The 12498-nt window shown below is 42.1% G+C and overlaps 1 protein-coding gene across 1 annotated transcript in view; it reads right to left on the reverse strand.

Annotated features, from left to right (window-relative positions):
- The window catches only part of LOC126183632 (trimethyllysine dioxygenase, mitochondrial), a 531746-nt gene that overhangs the window by 387189 nt on the left and 132059 nt on the right, over positions 1 to 12498 (reverse strand). The window lies entirely within an intron of this gene.

A 12498-nucleotide genomic window follows, 5' to 3' on the forward strand; every position in this document is an offset into this window, starting at 1 on the left:
TGGTGGCGGCTCCTTTATGCTCTGAGGAACATTCACGTGGGCATCCATGGGTCCAATGGAGCTCGTCCAAGGCACCATGATGGCCAAGGAGTGTCGTACACTGGTTGCAGATCACGCACACACCTTCATGACGATTACGTACCCTGACGGCAGTGGAATCTTTCAGCAAGATAACGCGCCATGTCACAAGGCCAGGAGTGTGGTGAATTGGTACGAGGGCACAGTGTCTAGTTCCAATTGATGTACTGGACCCAAATTCGTCAGATCTGAACCCGATCGAACACATCTGGGATGTGATTGAACGTGTCGTCAGAGCTCATCGGCCCCCTCCGCGGAATTTACGGGAATTAGGTGGCGTGTGTGCAGATGTGGTGCCAACTCCCTCCAGTGACCTACCAAAGCCTCGTTGGTTCCATACCACGACGTGCCGCCGCTGTTATACGTGCCAAATGTGGACATACCAGCTACTAGGTAGGTGGTCATAATGTTCTGGCTGATCATTGTATCATCACCTGCGAACAGTCTCAAAGAGCTTCCGACGTTGTGTGTTATGGTATAAGGGATACATGGTCACCGGTGGCTCGTTGCAGGGTAATAATGTATATACGACTTATTCGATTTCCTACTCAATTACCTTTTTTTATCTGTGATAATACTATCTCGACATTGTAACGGCCTGGAATATGCCATAACCAAGCTGTACAATACAAACACAAAGCAACGTAACAGTCCTCAAATGCAGGGGCGGCTCGTACAAAATTTTATTAGTGTGCTATAATATTACAAAAATAGAAAGAAAACAAATTCACAAAAATATATTAACATAAAAAGTGGCACACTAGACTCTTGTTAATCAGGCCATTCCTTGCACATATCTGCGCCGGATTAGCGGAAGTGCTGCATTTCTGAGCGTCTGAAATTTAGATTAAACACATAGGGTCTATACTTTATTAAATCCAAAGAAACATTCATTTTCATGGAAAACTTAGTCCTTGAGTGTGTACATATAAAGTAGTATAACTCACTATGAAACATGACCTGCATTTTTAGTTGCCGCAATGATGATACCGGGACGGCGGCATGCTTTATCACGCAACCGCTTTACAACATTAACATCGGTGCTGCATGTACATGGTTCTTGCATAACGTACTCTACGAAAATGTCTGCAGCTTAATCACCAGCAGTGTGAGAAATCTTTGTGCTCCTCTTGCGTCCTCTTCATCACCATTTTGATCATTACTTTCCTGTACGCTTTTGATTATTTCTTCATCTTTTAAAGTTTGGTATAGCTCTAAATTCTCCTCATTCAGCCGCTTATCAACATGTTCGTCACAATTTCTTCTCATCCTGGAAGCTTATGGAAAATGTCAATTTGCAAAGAGTCATCAACTGATGATTCCGAATTGACTGACTCATTGCTGTGCTCAGCGTTGCCTCCGACTTTAATTCAAAGGATGGAAAAGTGTTGACTTTTCTCCAGCTCTTCATTAAGGTAGTTCCTTCACTTTATCCCATGCTTCTGCTGTTGGGAAACCAACATCATGTAAGTTGATTTCTTTCCACACTTTCAACATGGCCTTAATAGACTCGTTATCACACTATTTCATTAAGAAACAAGAAATGCATGCCAAAAACGACAGTTAACTGAGTGCAAAATATCCTGGTCCGTGGAATGAATCAGGGCTGTCACACTGGGTGGAAGAAAGAGAGCTTGTATACTATCGGATTTTAGAGTCACATTAGAAGAATGACTGGGAGCATTGTTAGTGATAAGAATAGCTTCAGTGGAAGCTATTTGTTGCAGCTGGTACAAATGTTTCGGGGAATCGCCGAGACAATATTTCTCTCTGCATCCACGCTTTCTTTTGAACACAACATTGCGCTATTGGCGTAGATCTGTTCCTCTGTTCGGGCCAACGAAGGTGTTGGGGTTTTAAATCACCATGACCGGCAGTTTATGTGCCCTATTTGCGTCATAGCACACCATTAATGATACGCGCGGCTTCTGGTTCTTTTTTTCAGGAGCTTCCTTCTCGTTCTTGCGAGCTAACTTTTTAGAGCAAAGCATCTTATAAAACAGGCCCATTTCACCAGTATTGTGCAAATCATGAGCAGTTACATCTTCTTCCTCTATTATCTTCCGTATCTTGTTTGCAAACTCGTCTGCGTCTGCCCGCATCTCGTGGTCGTGCGGTAGCGTTCTCGCTTCCCACGCCCGGGTTCCCGGGTTCCCGGGTTCCCGGGTTCGATTCCCCGCGGGGTCAGGGATTTTCTCTTCCTCGTGATGGCTGGGTGTTGTGTGCTGTGTGCTGTCCTTAGGTTAGTTAGGTTTAAGTAGTTCTAAGTTCTAGGGGACTTATGACCACAGCAGTTGAGTCCCATAGTGCTCAGAGCCATCGTCTGCGTCTTTTGTCGTTAGCTGAGCGACTTTCTCCGGTGACTGGTACACTATGTGATCAAAAGTATCCGGACATCTGGCTGAAAATGACTTACAAGTTCGTGGCGCCCTCCATCAGTAATGCTGTAATTCAATATGGTGTTGGCCCACCCTTAGCCTTGATGATAGCTTCGACTCTCGCAGGCATACGTTCAGTCAGGTGCTGAAAGCTTTCTTCTGGAATGGCAGTCCATTCTTCACGGAGCGCTGCACTGAGGAAAGATATCGATATGAGAAGCAAGAAGGTGCTAAGAACATCAATGTAGGCCTGTGCTGTGATAGTGCCACGCAAAACAACAAGGGGTGCAAGCCCCCTCCATGAAAAACACGATCACACCATAACACCACCGCCTCCGAATTTTACTGTCGGCACTACACACGCTGGCAGATGTTCACCGGGCATTCGGTTTACCCACACCCTGCCATAGGATCGCCACATTGTGTACCGTGATTCGTCACTCCACACAACGTTTTTCCACTGTTCTATCGTCCAATGTTTACTCTCCTTACACCAAGCGACGCGTCGTTTGTCATTTACCGGCTTGATGTGTGGCTTATGAGCAGCCGCTCGACCATGAAATCCAAGTTTTCTCACCTCCCGCCTAACTATCATAGTACTTGCAGTGGATCCTGATGTAGTTCGGAATTCCTGTGTAATGGGCTGGGTAGATGTTTGCGTAATACACATAACGACCCTCTTCAACTGTCGGCGGTCTCTGTCAGTCAACAGACGACGTCGGCCTGTACGCTTTTGTGCTATACGTCTCCCTTTACTTTTCCATTTCACTATCACATCGGAAACAATGGACCTAGGGGTGTTTAGGAGTGTGGAAATCCTGCGTGCAGACGCATGACACAAGTGACACCCAATCATCTGACCTCGTTCGAAGTCCATGAGTTCCGCGGAGCGTCCCATTCTGCTCTCTCACGATGTCTAATGAATACTGAGGTCGCTGATATGGAGTACCTGGCTGTAGGTGGCAACACAATGCATCCAATATGAAAAACGTATGTTTCTGGGGGTGTCCGGATACTTTTAATCTCATAGTGTAGCTGCCGAACGCTATGTCGATTTTTTCAGGCTGATAACCAACTTTCGCTTTCTGCAAACAAGTTACTACCACTCAGATGTCTGTTAAATGCTGTTTATTTTCTTATCGGGCCATAGACGGGAATTTCTTTACTGTGCTGTTGTATGAACCATCTACAAACAACTACGTCCAGTTCTTCATTCGCACTCATTCGTAGTACCTTCCGTTTTTGCACCTTACTCTCCATTTGGGTTGAGTACTGTCGAATAACAACATCTTTTTCTTGATTTCATAAGCACTTTTTCGTTCAACGTTGTACTCAGCAGGAATGTCTTTCTGCGAGGAACCTCGGTTCAACCTATTTACAATGTCGAGTTTCTCTTTGAAGTCTAGCATACCGTGTTTCCTCTTAGAAACCCTGATACTAAGCTGCAAAGAAAGGCACAGTTTCAGCTATGTATAATATTGTTGCGGTCGATAATTAATTGTTGTACACATCATTTCTGCTTGACCGACTAGAGGCCAGATTACTGGCAGTGAAAGGTCGGACTTCTGATAGTTTAATGTACTTAATCAGCAACGAAAAATTAAGTACATTCGTCGCTGCTTTTGTTGCAGAATTTATCTGTAACTTTGAAGGTGAAAGCCTCAACGTTGGTTACCATATTCTTCTCAATGTAGAGCATTGCGAGAGCATGAAGTCGTTCCTCTGACACGGTATTCCGAAGAAAAGTCTTGGTCCCCGTCACAGATGAAAAACATCTTTCTGGTTCAGCAGTTGTCACCTGTGTTGTCACTAATGTTTTCCGGAGTTTTGTTACCTGAGAGAAGTTATCTTGCAGAATTGGAGATACTGCTTCAGCAGTATTCAAATGGTTCAAATGGCTCTGAGCACTATGGGGCTCAACATCTTAGGTCATAAGTCCCCTAGAACTTAGAACTACTTAAACCTAACTAACCTAAGGACACCACACACACCCATGCCCGAGGCAGGATTCGAACCTGCGACCGTAGCAGTCCCGCGGTTCCGGACTGCAGCGCCAGAACCGCTAGACCACCGCAGCCGGCGCCTCAGCAGTATTCCTAAAGTCTGGTCGTTGATACAATACCGAGAGCTCTGTCTTTAACCTTGGTTTCTCTAACGTGGTTTAAGCCTGGACAGCAACATTAAGTTCTGTCTCTGGGAAACGTATTGAGTATTCGTCTAACTTTGAGGAATCCGGCAGCATTGCTGCGTCTACATAATATAGGACTTGGAAACGACACGGGTTTGTCTGTTAATCCTACTGCAGACTTTTTCATCAGAACGTCGACAAAAATTTGTCTTCTGGCGCTTGCTCTGAGAAGTGGCTGTTGCTGAGAGTGTGGTATCAGTGTCGTCGATGGAGGCTCTTGTATTATTTGAGCCGTACCGTGTCGATAGGTCGCGGTACGTCTTCTGCATACCATCTTTGCCTCTAGCGGAGGGTGTGCCGTTCTGACGTAAACAAGTGGCAGTGTGAGGAGTGAGTGGACGGTGGCAGGCGGCGGAGCAGGAAGGGCTCTTCACGCACGGCGTGTTGTGATCTGAGCCGTGCGAGTTCTCTATCGGACGACTGGACTTAAATATTCCGCTTGGGGTCGCGTATCCGAAAATAAATTTTCATCGTGGCGGCTACGGAGGACACGAGCCGGCCGAAGCTAGTCCTGCTGCGGAAGTCTGTGGTTGCGCCTTGCGTCTTAGAACTATTAGAATTATATTAATACCTTCAACTGGTAACGGGCGTTGATATGTATCAACGGGGACAGGTGAAAATGTGTGCCCTGACCGGGTCTCGAACCCGGGATTTCCTGCTTACATGGCAGACGCTCTACCCATGGGTTTTTTTTCTTCTTTAATCTCAGTTTGTTCGTTATAGTTCGTTGCAATTGTTCGTGGCGGACGTCCCCTAACGCCCGTTGAAGTTCGTTATTGATCCATTCACTCAGTTTTTTTTATTACGGAGGGCAGCTAACCCTCTGACCGAACACGCTGAGCTACCGTGCCGGCATATCCATCTGAGCCACCGAGGGCACAGAGGAAAGTGCGACTGCCGGGACTATCTCGCGCACGCCTCCAGGGAGACCCAACTTCTCACGTTGTATGTCCGCACACTATATTCGTAGTGTCCCACCCCAACACACTCATTACTCGTGGAAGAATTCTTACCAAGTCCCGTAAGAGTTCGGGGAATATGTGTGCATCTGCACAGAAGGAGGAGGTCATGGCCGGTGTTGCCAGAACTATATACTTCTATGGATATGGGGTCTGTTCTTTCGGGCATGTCCGAAAGAACGGACACCATATCCATATAAGTATATCTTTGAACCATGGTGAGGTATCTAGTGTGAGGTTCGCAAAATGTTCCTTTCTATTGTCGCCGTCTGCTTATGCGCCTTACTCGCCTTCACAACTATTAGTACTCTGAATATACCGACTCAATTTTCCTGCTTGCTTAACCCCGGTCGTTGGTACGTTGAGTGCGAGTTCAAGAGGCCTGTACGTGTTTGTACAATTTTACGCTGGTATAATAAAAATTGTCTGTACCAATTTCATTATAAATAAATAAGTAAATAAATAAAATACAATAAAAATTGGTACAAACAATTTTTATCATACCAGAGTAAAATTGTGACTTCCTGTAATTAAGACATAATGTGCTTTTACCTTCTTATATATGACAGCTTTGTGGACTTTGGTTTAAGTTACCTCATTTATTGCTGTGAGTGGCTTTGATGCTTGCTAGTTAACATGTTAATGCTGGGAGACAAGGATTCGTGCCAACACAGGAGCGTTTCTTCAAAACTCGATAAATGCAACAGATACAGTTTCTCACAAAATGAATTTTTGTGTTTTCATCTAGATAGATATGTTGGAGCCTCTGAATTTTTACATGACTACTAGATCTCAGTGACATTAAGAAAGCGCTGTAATTAAATATATTAATATTTAATTTTGATAACAGTATATTAAGGTGTGATTTTTCCAGTTTTCTTTTTTTTTCAGAAGTCGGTAAATGCTTACAATTATTGCTGATATCAGTTATGCTGCCTTCTTTAAGTACGTGTATTTTTCCCACAACATAATTTTTATGTCCTGTAGTGTTTATTAAATGCCTACATTGTTGTAAAATGCATATTTTTGCTTATCTTATATAGCACTTTTTTTAATTTATGGTTTTTGACTTTATAGAGAATATAAACAATAATAACAGAAATACAGTGGCATAACACAATAATAGCAGCGATAACTATTATAACATAATTGTGTAGCTTATATCATTATTATCAATACTACATCAAGAAAGAAATGAATATTACTAAAGTGTTGCGTGTCACATTCACATTTTTGTTGTCAAGTTTTCCCTCTTACAGCTATACATTATTCGTCTAGGACATCTCTGTAAAACTCCTTTACATCAACTGGAATTTCAAAATACTTTAGCAAGGCAGACACATCTTTCTTCTTTCCTTTATGCATCATACTTTGTTTTGATAAAAGTGTACTTGTTAGTACTGTTGGATGGCATGGTTGCTTTCGTCTCAGGATGTCAGCTTGTACTGGAGCTCCAGAGCTTGTATCACTTACTGACACATTGTGGCTCTCTGTGCATTTATATTTTTTGTATCATTGTTAATGACAATGGTTACTTCCTTATGAACCCTTCCTGTTGTGTCACCTGGTCTCCTTTCCTTTGGCAACTTGCTTCCTTGATGGAACCTGCTTGCTAGGTAGGATACTACCATTTGACATGCCAGATACTCCTAGGAAAGTGGCAGCACAAACAGGCGCTATTTCATCATTCATTTTTCTAATGATTATTTAACTGTCACTGTTTTCTTCCTTTTTGCATTCTGGGTGTGCATTACTCTGCGCTGAGGTGAAGAAACATTAAGAAATCTGAACAGAAACTTATCTTGATCCATTTTATTTAATAATATCACTTGGTGATGAAAATGAGAAATATCTTCTTAGTAGAGATCAGAAACTTCGTATTTTTTCATTCCTTTAGCTTTTGAAGGCGAAGCCTGAAGGCCATAGTTGCATTTAATGATAGTTCTTGCTTTGCGTTTCAGGTCGATGTAAGCTCTTCTTAAATCGGGATTTTCTCCCATCGGAACATTCTTTGATCTGTATGCTGTTTTCAGGATCACAAGAATCATAATCCATTCTGCCTCTTGCAAAACTTCTTTGTAGACGTACAGGTGACCGTCAAGGGAATGTTTGTCTAAAAGTAAACTGCAGGTGTTACGACGACAATGAAGTCTGGTTGCAACCCTCTTCCCACCAGTAAACATTGTTACAACAATGTGTAACAGTGCTTAAAGCAACCAGTATACTCCATTATCGTTAACTGCTTGCTGCAGAAAGAGAGCGGAGACACTAGAGAGTAATTATATTACATTTGTCAACTTTTGCAGTAACTGTAAGAATGCATATATCGCGTTTGGTTAAAACCTTGCGATTCGGAGTGTTCATACACGCAGCAGTAGTAGAGTTTTTGTAAAACTTGGTAGAGGGGTTGATGTAAAAGGCCAAAATTATGCCATTATCATGCATAACTCCATTTTTATTTCATTATATATATATATATATATATATATATATATATATATATATATATATATATATATATATATATATATAAACTTTTTTGCATTTTAAGGTACTGTCTGCTACTGTAACCCATATTCGTTTGCCAACGGTGTGCATCCATTCATATCTTGTTGACTCTCCGTCCCATGTGGCGGCCCATTGCTACGATTACGCCATCAGGCGTTGTTTTGAGAATGAATTGCTGTTGGCAGTCAAATAATCTCTCTTCATTGAGATTTTGGTGTGTTTTCAGTAACAAAGCCCCAATTGCTTCTTTTGTTATTAATGCTGGAGGGCTTGGTTTCTGCCACTTTACTGGTATGCGGGTGTGTAGCTACACGCGTAGTCATATTGTGTTCAGTTCCATGACTGAGGGGTTAAAGATCATTTACGATCTGATTATTTGTTGAACTTAAAGATCCTTTTTCATGTCAGGTGATACTAGCAGTTACTAGCGCCTTGCGTATAATTCTCGATTATCCGGGAGGTATCTATGTCTGATCTACGATGAGTAACTACCTGGCTGCAGCCAGTTGGATTCGGAGGTCGCGGGTTGAGCTGCCTCTTGATCAACAGTACTCGCGTGGGAAAAAAAAATTACTTGATGCAACATTGTACCTGTCTTGGTTTTCTTCTAAATTATGTATTTGTTGAAATTGTGTGTGTGTGTGGTTTTTTTTTTTTTTTTTTTGGGGGAGGGGGGGGGGACTGAATGTAAATTTTAAGGTCATTGTTTTAGTAAGTTTTCGTACCTTTGGTCAATAGTGTAGTGGAACATTCTGTGATACCAGGCAATAGTAAATCAGTGAACAGGCTGTCGGAACATACGATAAGGTGAATTGCTAAGTTGTTTGTGACACGCAATTATTTCTTTTCGTTGCTGTCGTTTTGAAGCATAGATACTGTATTAAATTTTTGCGTCGTCCTTCTGTCACATAAGCTAGTCCAAAAACAGTTTTCTGTCTTAATAATTACATGGTATCTCTTTATAGGAATTGAAACTTAGTGACAGTGATTAATTTTCATAGAAATGCAACAAATTTTTTTCCCTTTGCGGTGCGAGCTGTTGAAAGTATTTGCTTCCATAACTGTGATAGTTAAGAGCAGAGCTCATTTTTGTCTTTCAACACAGATATTTTGGTAACCATGAACAACATTTTAGGTTTCCTATATTTTTGACAGTACACTGTCGGTCAGGGTGACAGTGTATTAAAGTCATACTTGAATCCAAAGCAAACACTGCAGCACATGTTCAGCGGTGTGCACATTTGTGAAACTTAATAACTTTTGAGACTTCTGATTGTTCTTAATTTGTTTTTAATTAATTGTTGAAAGCTTACAAGTAAATTTTTCTTAATACGTTTCATTGATCTTTTAAGCATATATAGTTCAATAAATATTTTGGTCACGTTTGATGTTCAACTCTTACTTAGGCCTTGTCCTCTCCCTCCTAGACAACCCCATGCAGTAGCTGTGTAACATTATTAATAACCTGCATGAGACGAGATACCGAAGCCCGCAACTGACTGTACATGATCTACACGTGAGGCATTACTTTTTGGAAGAATACCAGCCATTAGAAAAATGCATCTTGTAGAATGCAGCGAACTGCTTGACAGCCCGTTTGGTCGGATAGCGGTTTTTCTAGCAACGATGAACATTCCATTAGCAAGGATTTATTCTCGTAATCACATTTGTGGTACGTGATTTAAAATTCCATCTAATAGTTAGCCCACTAGGAACCCTTCGTATCGCAAATGCCTCTAATGTGGAAAGTCATTCCGACGATCTTGAAAAGAAGGTTGAAAAACCTGACAAATTTTAAAAGAACACCGTTGTAGGCAGCTTTTGTGAAGCAGTGTGTTCCACCGTTGAATTTAACTGCGCACATTACAATGCACACAGTTAGCATAAGGATACACTATTTCTATTTTTGTCTGCACGTTATTACAGCTGCACCATTGTTTGTTTATGCTATAATTTTGTGTGGCATATCTTTGAACAAACGATATATAGCATTCAAAATACATCTCAGAGCATCAGCATTATGTCCTTGAAAAATCCCCAGAACCTTTCATCTAGCGCACTGTTCTTTTCACAGTGCAACACTAATGTTGTAACTGTGTCTTTTCGGAAACATCTATTGTTTCATTTGTCATTGTAACAGCATACTCAATCCGCTTTATTTCTTTCCAGATAACTTCACGGCAGGTTTCCAACATACAGTCCAGTAGCTGATTTTGGATGGATTTTGAAATCCCCTTAAAAACCTATCACCATCTACGTGTTCTTTCACTGCGCTGTCTATATCAGAAATTAAGTCTATCAAATCCAAAAAGACACCTGGATTTTTCAGTGTTTCTGTCTCGTCGTGCCTCTCAAAGCCAGTTCGAAAATACCACAGAATTTTATACAATCAATAATTCTAGAGAGCACATATCTGCTTTTTTCTACCTGCTGATGGTGTTTCACTATGTCATCATATAGGTACGAGTTAATATTGTCATTTTATTACCTGTAGCTAATGTTCTACGATCAAGTATGTTGTTTATGTCTTTATGAGTCGGCCAGGGTGGCCGAGCGGTTCTACGGGCTACAGTCTGGAACCGCGCGACCGCTACGGTCGCAGGTTCGAATCCTACCTCGGGCATGGATGTGTGTGATGTCCTTAGGTTAGTTAGGTTTAAGTAGTTCTAAGTTCTAGGGGACTTATGACCACAGCAGTTGAGTCCAATAGTGCTCAGAGCCATTTTGAACCAGACACTTTCACACTAAATTTCCTCATACACACTCTTTTTCACCACCATCTATAGCCTTTTGATATTGATTTAAATTTGGAGTTGGTCCACCTTACTATTTAACTCTCACTTTCTCCTCCAAAGATCTACTGGAAAAGCATATCATCTACGGAATTCGCCATGTTGCTTGCACAATACTTTACGCGTACTTTCAAAGACAAAATACACTGCAACACACTTCGTCGACGAACCAACAGCACTCCACAATAGTGCTCTACTGAGGTGGTGCAACGAGGAGTGTAACACTGTTAGTGCTAGCAGGGACGAAGTCACACCAGAACATGCGCGGTCTAACACAAACAGCTGCGTCCCTTCGCTGAGCGGACTGTAGCATGACTGAAATCATTACAGCACTCGACACTGTGGTTTCTAGATATCTCTGAGAGAACACGGCAAAACATAGTTTCATCCGTTTTGTTTGCACATAAGCACGCATTCCAAGAAAAATTGCGTAATTTTAGTGCCAGTTCTGGTTTGCACTCTAAGATGGTTCAAATGGCTCTGAGCACTATGGGACTCAACTGCTGTGGTCATAAGTCCCCTAGAACTTAGAACTACTTAAACCTAACTAACCTAAGGACAGCACACAACACCCAGCCATCACGAGGCAGAGAAAATCCCTGACCCCGCCGGGAATCGAACCCGGGAACCCGGGCGTGGGAAGCGAGAACGCTACCGCACGACCACGAGATGCGGGCTGCACTCTAAGAAATTGGAAATTTGTGGTATGATCTTATGGGACCAAACTGCTGACGTCATCGGTTCCTAAGCTTACGCACTGCTTAAACTAACTTACGGTAACTTACTCTAAGGACAACACACGCCCATGCCCAAGGGAGGACTCGAACTTCCGACGGGGGGGGGGGGGGGGGGGGTGCACTCTAAGAGAAATGGTGTAATTTTAGTTATATATTTACAATGTGCTGTAGCACATCAGCACATGATCGCCAGCGGCCAGTGCTCAAATGCAAAAGTACTTTGATGTGGTTGCTGTAGCTGCAGGAACAGCACTGTGCCGCCCTTCCATTGCATTCGCTGAACCCGTACACGAGGTGCACATCAACTAATTCCTATCTGTATTGCTGTAAATCGCTGTTAACGTACAACTAACGTTACCAGAACAATAAGCCCGAGAAACAACTGAGCAGTACTGAACGAAGCTTGAAAGTTAAGAGTTAATTGGGCATTACTGTTAGTTAAAGCAAAAAGACTGTTTCCAAACTAGACAGCGCATACCACGGACATGTGCTCACCTGCGGAAGTATTTTCACTGCAATACACATAGGAAGTTATTTCAGCATGATAAATCAAACGAAATCTAATTTCTCCGTAACCAGTCACCAGCGACCATAAGTGGATAACACTAAAATACTTAGAAAATGTCCCTGAGCTACCTTCGAAATTTTGTCGGCTAAGTTCGTGTTCACACCTTTCTTTTTTTTTTTGTTTTTTTTTTTTTTTCCAGCGACTGCGAGTTTGCTGCTATTGCATCGCAACTGTACCGCACTACTACCACCATTAACAACAACAAACACCAACACGTCATCTATAATAGGTATGACAACCCATTAGGTTTTCTCACAATACATACTTTACACATCGAGGAGGATTCAATA

This window comes from Schistocerca cancellata, chromosome 4 (assembly GCF_023864275.1).
Source record: "Schistocerca cancellata isolate TAMUIC-IGC-003103 chromosome 4, iqSchCanc2.1, whole genome shotgun sequence".
Lineage (NCBI taxonomy): Eukaryota > Metazoa > Arthropoda > Insecta > Orthoptera > Acrididae > Schistocerca > Schistocerca cancellata.